Genomic DNA, 8,715 nt, shown 5'->3' with positions numbered 1-8,715 from the left:
TCATCTTGTTTATGGTTTCCTTTGCTATGCAAAAGTTTTTAAGTTTCATTAGGTCCCATTTGTTTATTTTTGTTTTTATTTCCATTTCTCTAGGAGGTAGGTCAAAAAGAATCTTGCTGTGATTTATGTCATAGAGTGGTCTGCCTATGTGAAACTGGAAGTCTTTTGATTACCTGGTAAATATCCAGAGCATATTCCTAGGTATGAACTTTGCTATCTCTAGTACCAGAAGTGGTCCATCAGAAACTGTGCTTCCCTCTTTGTGATAGGAAGTACAAGGTACAATAATTTGTCTTTTGTTTCAGAGATTATGGCTTGGCATGCCACTAGACCCTTACAGATTTTATGAATATGACAGATCCTTGAGTATTCACAAGATTAATCTCCTGGTCTCTGGAGTGCATGTGTCTTACCAAGATCTCAAGTCTGTCCAATTCGTGCTCGGCCTACCCAACCAATACAGTGTTATCAGTATAAGATCAGTTTGATATTCTGCAAGATATTGAGACAGTCCAGGTCACTTTGTACTATATTATGACAGAGGGCAGGACAGAAAATTAACACAGCCTTAGGAAGAAAATGAAAAATGTTTACTGTCATCTGCTTCACATGAGTGCTACAGTATCTAATTCTCCTTTCTTATAATGATAGAAAAGAGTTCAGTTGCCAAATCAATGGCTAATATGATGTGTCTGAGGAGTCTTAATATGCTCTAGCAAAAATATCACATATAGCATGTTAGCTGTAGTCAGGGATACAACTCTGTTGAGCTTGAAATAGTCTATAATCATTCTCCAGGGTCCATCTTGCTTTTGCAGGGATCACACTTGTGAATTAAATGAAGAATTGACAGATACCACCACTCCTGAATCCTTTGGCTCTCTAAGGGTAACACTAGTTTTTGCCAAAGTCTTTGGCCAGAATGAGTTGCTTTTATTTATTTACTATCTTGGCGGGTTGTGTATGATTTCAAAGACTTCTTCTTGACTTTACTCATTATGATAGCCTACAGCCATAGCCCTGTAGGGCTATGATGGCCCTACAGACTAAGAGCTCAATATAGGAACTGTGCCAATTATATACTTGGGGATCAGGGAAATGACTACCAGGTGTCTCTGTAAAATGAGGGTATATACTGCCAGTCAGACTTTGGTCAGGACTACCTTTATTGTCCCAGCCCTATGTACTCGCACTCCAAAGGTGCTATGATAATGCCAAGTTTCTGGTTATGAATGTCCTCTAAGATCCAGTATCCATCAGCCTTCACAATGTCTGAGTATTCTTCTTTGCTCAGTGTACACTTAGTACCTGTGTAAATGACCATAGATAATTTGGGGGAAATTACTGGAAGATCCATTATCTTGTACACTTGCCATATTGTTGTAGGATCTTTCCTCCTGAGTACCTAGCCACATCTTCAGTTGATGGATTCCACAGTAGTCAAATGGCTCAGCTGTAGAAACCAGACAAGGAATCATAACTTTTTATTGAGGATACAGCCTCAGCTATCCAGTCATTCAACCTTGATTTTTTCCTGCTAAGTATTATCCTTATCAGCTGTCCATTTAGTTTGCCTCAAGGGACACTATATTTTATTAGACATCTCAATAACTCTCTGTAGGTCAGAACTTTTTGGTGGCCACTTAGACTTTGCAGGTTGTTGCAATAATTGTGACCCCTCTCCTGGACTTCTGGAAGTTAAATACCTCTATTGTTTCTGGGTTCTACAATCCCCATGCTTCCTTTAAGCTACATTCTATAACAGTCTCTAATTCAATTTTTTGGGTGTTTTAGAACTGAAGAGTTTCCTGGGATGCAGGAAAAAAAAGAGCTATACTTTTCAGCATGCCTCATTACTCAAAGTTTTTCATCCCATTCTTTAGTGTTTGCCATAACAATTCTGGCATTTCAATTCACTCAGTGAAATTTAGCATCACTTTTTCCATACATCTAGGAGGTACCCTAGTAATGAATTAACACCATTTCTTGGGGTCTTTTCTCTTGGGAGAGTGCCCCCAAATCAAAAAAATATTTTCTATCCAGTTTTATGGTTGGCATTCTCGTCCTTTGCCCTCTCACTAGAGGAGATAAGCTTCCTTGTGTGTAAAGAGGACTCTGACTTTTATTCCTGGCTTTTAGTTGCCTGTCACACACTCTCTGTTCTTCATTGTCTTTTAATAGAGCACCAGGGGTGCCTAGCAATAGTCATTCAATCCCTTATCCTTATAGCCACTATATCGTCAATACATTTTTAATGTCTAATATCACGTAGGCTAGTGTAGTCTATTCCACAAGAATAGCTTTACAGTTCATTACTGGTGAAAGTTTTAACAATTGGACTGCCACACTGTGCCAGTGGTTGCCTGTGCTTCATCTATCACCAGTCATAGGGTTCTTACTGCCAACCAGGTGGTGAATCATCCAACTCTAAAACCTCATCTTATCATCTGCTTTCTTGGACTGCTCCCAGTGAAACTATTACAAGTTGCATTCTCTGACAGCAGATGCTAAGATGGAGTTTAAAGTGTAAGATGGTTATTTGGGATCAACACCCATTGAAGGAAGAGGAAAGAAACATTATTGGGCAGAGGAAGAAGTTGTTTCAGTTCTGCCCCCGTCCCGCAATTCTTGATCCATCTGACTAGGGGGCCATTAGATTGTCCTACATCAAACCAAGATGTTTGGACCCTTAAATCACTCTTCTCAATCACAAAATGTGGGTTGCTCTGGGTGATGAGATCTCTGCAGCTGAGGTAGTCCCAGGAGGATCTCATAGCTGAAGAGTATGTGCTTATTGCTCTCCTCAACTGTATAGCTAGTCCTTTCTTGAAAGGAGATCCAGAGGTGCAGCTCTGTGTCTAATACAACCTCATTCTCTGATGTCATGCTATCAGGGAACACACATCTAAAAAATCATTTCTTTGCCCTATTGTTACTTGTACCTATATTCTGAATAAGAATAGTTTTAGGAGTTAAATGCATCTGATCATTTTAATAGTGACTGTAATTATACATAAAATTGACACTCTCATCATAGAAAAATTAATGATATACATAAACTACATGTAAAAAAAGGGTATTGAATGAAAGCTTGGTCCTACGTGTACTGGATCATAATAAAAGCATAGGTGATTTAGGATAGAGTTCAGCTGCCTATATTGAATACCTGACAAAAAAGGCAAACAGCGGTAAAAATGGGAAATCAGGTTTGTCTGTCTCATGTTACAAGTAGTTGGAAGGTAGGTATTACAGGTCTGGAATAGCTGCTCAAAGTCCCAGCCTCCTTTTATCTTTCTTCTTCACTCTTCTTAGCCTGTGTCTTTTATCCCCATGGTTATAAAATCGTAGCTATGCTACAGCCGGGATATTCTGTATCCAACACAAAGGGAAAAGGGTAAATGGTAAGGATGGTTGATGACTCTTTTATCAGGAGAAAAAAAAAATAGCCTTCCCAGAAGGCTTACTCAGGAGATTAGATCTTGCTGTTTAGAATCATGTTACGTGGCCACCACTACCTGCAAGGATGCCTGTAGGTGTAGTTTTCTACCTGAGCACATTGGTACCCAAAACTATGTCAAGATTCTTTTGTTAAAGAAGAGCAGGATGCAACCTGCAGTGTTTGCCCCAGGACATGTCTAAGTATTTAAATGGCTAACCACTGACTCTTAACACTATTAATATTGTGGAAACACTTCACAGAGAAATTTAGTATTTTTAGCATTATTTATGCACACTACATTCAGCTTCTTTTATTTATAGATTGAGCCCATTTTTAACAAATCATTTTGCCCTGAAACTATCTTACAGGTAGTTAATAAAATAAAAGCACATATACCTGATATAGTCCTTCCAAATTTAAAGGCATTCTCCCAAGATAAACAAAGAAAGGAAATGAACTTTTTTGCAGTTATCTATCAGAAAAGCCTGTTAACCTTTTAGTCCAGATGCTGTTGAAATGTGCTTTAAAATCTCCCCTTCCTTTCAGCATGTATCAATAATAAATGAATTATTTTTAAGAAAGAAAACAGGTATGACAAGACCGCATGCCAAAATAATTTAAACATCCTAATGGATTAGCAATAAAATAGAAACTCAACAAGGTAGAGCTAATGCCTGAGTCTTGAGGGAGAAAAGAGTGGCCAGGAGGTCATTTTCTGTGACATAATTGGGAACTAAAATGTTCCACTTGAGATTATAGTGACCAAAGTCTATTTTACCATGTGGAACTGGAAACTAGAGCCTGTATCTTCTGTCCCTGTAAAATGGATGAAAAATTTCTGACAGCAATCATTGCTTGGGACTGCAATTCCTATCTAGCTGTCTTCCTAGGGTGTCAAGATGCAGGCAGAATCTCAAAGCCAGAAGTTTAGTCAAATTACCTGCTAACTTTGCTGTCATCTGTAATATCCCCAATAGGACTATTGGGTCGGGGCCCTGAGCCTTTCTGCTTCCACACTGGGGAATCCCACAGATAACATGAAGGTGACAAGAAAACCACTAGACAGATAGATGAGTGCCAGAGTTTCTCCAGAACCCCAGCCCCTCTTACAGTCATTCTCTAAATTGCTTGGAACTTTCCCTGTCTACCTTTTTCCCTCTTCAGTGGCTTGAATCCTGTTTTGAAAAATACTGATCTTAGAAACTCTAATAACCTAATCAAAGCAATTTACTTTCTTAGAAATACTTTGTTTCTTTAAAAAGATTTTAATGTTAATGTGTCACTTCTGTGACTATTTTAAAAATATATGTAGTATTAGACTATTCCTTCTACTAGCTATATCATTTATCAAATTAATATCACCTAAGTATGTTAAAAATAGATGGCTTTCTTACTTACCACTGAGAGGCATGACTGGTTCAATGTGAGAAAAGAAAGCAATAAACTAGGCAGGATTTCAACATCATCTGAGCTAGCAGAGGCAATAAATGTGCTGTAGAAAGCAAAATGTCTGATTAGGCTGAGACAGAGACTAATCTTTGACAGAAATGGAACTCTCCAAACATTATCTTCTTAAGGATCCAGACTGGAAGTTCCAGAGTCATCTTTCTCTGACTTTCCTAAAAACACTACTTATGCTGGAAAAAAAAAAAAATCACTTTCTGTGAAAGAAAACTACACGATTTCCTAATACAAATACCACCATTTTCCAACGAGGCCTTACTTATTTAGCCCTGCACTTTTTTGTATTTTCAATAAATCTGAGTTCATATCGATACTTCCTCTAATTTGCAATCCTATGAAACAAATAATGCCAAAAGTTTAATGAATTATTTTTGGTCAGACAAGCAAATGCCCCTGTGATTTGGGGAGAAGAGAACAAACAAAGTTCACTTTTACTCTGACTGCCAAAATGGACTAGTTAAAAGCAGTAATTATTTGCTTTGTCTTCATAGCTTTTGCAGTCATAAAAGAATAAGAGATAAGGCTATAATCTACTTATTTTATTTTTGCATACATAAGCAAAGATTTAAGTTTTTCCTAAGAAAATTGAGAATTGTAGATAATCATGTGTGCATGTGGACACACACACACTAAATGTTAAGCATGTAGCCATTTTTGGTGGATCCAATATCCCAATCCTATTCTTTTCAGGGGCAGAGATAGTGATTGTGAAACACTTCACTAGATACCAGGTTTAGATTTGATCTGAGATTAAATAGATTTTACCCTCATTTATCTGACAGAATTGCAATGTGTTCCATGGACAATTTGGTATAGAAAATTTGGGTTACAATAAAAACTGTAATAAACTTTTCATTTTATTCTTGGTAGGTGCAGCACTGGACTCTGTAAAGTTTACTTCTGGCATTCTCCTTTCTCCATATCAATTTCTCTCTCTTTTTCTCTGAGACTACTTGCCCTTTGCCTATACTATGCCAGACTCTTCTATCAGTCCCCCCAACTCATGCAAATTATATTTTATTGCTTTCTAAAAGAGGTCATAAACTGTTGGCTCCAAGCTTTGTACAGCCCTTAGATGTTTTGCCTGGTGCTTGAACTATAGAAACACACACACACATCAGCAGCCAATACCAATACTTAAATCTAGATTTACAGCTTTTCTTAGAAGCAATTAGCAACTTTGGGTCTGTTAACTCTGCCTTTCCACATGACAGCGATTGTTGAGCACCGACTAGAAGCTGCCCCTCTAGAAAGGTCATGTGTCCCCCAGTTCACAGAGGCTCCTCTCGACTCTTTTGCATTATACTTGAATTTAGGCTGTTTCTCTAATTTATATTAACAGCACAGCCCCTGTGAACTTTGTGACCCTGTGACCCCTATTATATAACTTTCTCTCTCAACTGTCAACTAAGCCCAATTAACATGTTTATTGATAAGACACTTATCTCCCACTGGTACATATTAATAAGAAATACTTGAAAGCCTACAGCACTTCAACCTTTCAAAATCTTTATAAAAAAGAAAAGTGGTTAAAAGGAACATCTGTTTATAGAAGTTGTTATTTCCAGACAAATTCTTTCCTAAAACTTCTTAATCATAGGATGACAATCCTCGTTTCACCATTTGGTCGCATAATACTCTTACCCCACCTTTTTGAAATTTTATGTCTCTATCTGTAAGTATAAAAGAATTGGATGCTAAGATCTCCTTTCCCTACATGATTACCTCTATTTCCATCATGATTCCTTCTATCTATCCCTTACTCTCTCTTCATTTTAAAACTAAGATTTATTTTTTTTTCTTTGGGAGGATATGTTCTAGCTTCACTCTTAGAGCTTTCTGTATTCCCAAGATTTTCATGCATACCTGTGTTATAGCTATTATCACATTGAGTTATAATACTTTGGTTCACATGTAATGGGGATGAATTTTACTCTGTGATGTGCAGCAGTAAGATGCATTTCATTTATTTGTTTATTTAAATGTGGTCTTTAAACCAGATCATCTGTTCCAGGGCTGCAACTTCCTGTCCACAGGGATCTACAACTTTAGGCTTGTTAAAGAGCTTCCTTGTTAAAGAACTTCCTCCTCCTTAAATCTAGGAAAGATTCCTATGAGATCAAACACACTCAAGGACAATTCCTCTCATTCTCATTGAGAGAGGCTCCACTGGTCTCTGTCAAGCTTGGACAGGGGTGTCTTAGCTGAATCCAGAAGCTTGATGCCTAAAATTCATTCTCTCTTAGCAATTCAGTCAGCCTTGATTGCCTGATAGCTTGTATGGCCCACTTCCCAGCAATTACTGAAACCACCTAGCCACCCTCTCTCCCCTCAAGAAAATCACTTTAATTTTTTTTCTTCAAATTGACATACTTCCATCACTTCTAGACTTCAGCATGTTTGCCTTCTAGGACCTTTGAATACCATCTGCTTTATGAATCTTGGTAGGGGTTAAATTGTTGATGCCTTCCAAATTTTCCTTTGTTCCTTAAACATAAAGTTTGCTAACAACCTCCTCGTTGGGGGAGGAGAGAAAAAAACAAAACCAAAAACTTTAACAACCTTATTAGAATGGAGGTGTTGCAAGCAGAATTCTAAGATGGTTCCATGATTCCTTCTCCTTGGTGTGGACACTTGTATAATTCTCTCCATTTGAGTGTCAGAGGACCTGAGCTAATCAGGTGAAACATTCTAAAAGAAGGTCTATAAGTCAGAGAAAAGGAAAATCAGAGAAATTTAAAGCTGTATTAAATGCTCTTCTGCTGACCTTAAATGAGCAACTTGTCACATCGTGGAGAGGGCTGTGTGGCAGGCAACTGTGGGCAGTCTCTGGGATCTGAGAGTGACTCTCAGTTGACAAGTGTCAATAAAACAGGAACTTTCATCCTAAAGCTTCAAAGAAATAATTTTTAAAAACAGTCAGTGAGCTTAGAAGGGGACCCTGAGCTCCAGATGAGAACATGGCTTGTTTGAGACTGATTTCAGTTTTGTGAAATTCTGACCAGAAAACCTAGTTACACGGCATCCAGACATCCAACCTACAAAAATTGTGAGACAATAGATGGGTAATTTTTAAACCACTGATTGTGGTAATTTGATATGCATTATATAAAACTATCATAGAGATTTCTTACAAGAGCTGGAAAACAAAGACAATATCTCAAAGAGTTACCCTATGGTATCTATGAGCCTTTCTTATTTAATTGTAATTTACCTGAGGGTAGAGATTTTGTCTTCTTGTCTCTGTATTCTCAGTATTAGCCTTATATCTGCATGATAATAGGACATAAGTCTTTTGTTGGATAAATTTATGGATAAGTTAGCAAACATTATTTTAACAACTTTAATTACTAAAGAGAGAAAGAAATTTTGGGGGATGATTTGAGGAAATAGCAGGATTGAGTATAATACTTTTACCATAGTGTGTATTTTAGCCAACGTATAAGTTTAAGCAAAAGAGATTGAGATTGTATGTATTAAAGAACAAGTAAGGTAAATTATCATGCACTTAATATGACTCTGCCATCACATAATAAGATGTGGACGGTATATTAATTGTCATTTTTGTTTTAGAAAGAACACCTGAGGGCATGAGACAACCTATTTCTTAGAAACATTTATATATAACACATATAATAAAGCCACTTTAAGCTTTAACAGTATGAAGGAGCACACACAGATGCACACACACATAAAATGAATGTACTGAACACGAGTGCCCCTGAAAATCCTACATTGGAAATAAGGTATGTATGAACACAGAAGGCACAGGAAGCATTGTAATCTAATGTTATACAGCAACAAAATCTAAT

The sequence above is a fragment of the Pseudorca crassidens genome, chromosome 5 (assembly GCF_039906515.1).
Source record: "Pseudorca crassidens isolate mPseCra1 chromosome 5, mPseCra1.hap1, whole genome shotgun sequence".
Lineage (NCBI taxonomy): Eukaryota > Metazoa > Chordata > Mammalia > Artiodactyla > Delphinidae > Pseudorca > Pseudorca crassidens.
Note: the sequence above shows the minus strand (reverse complement) of the source record.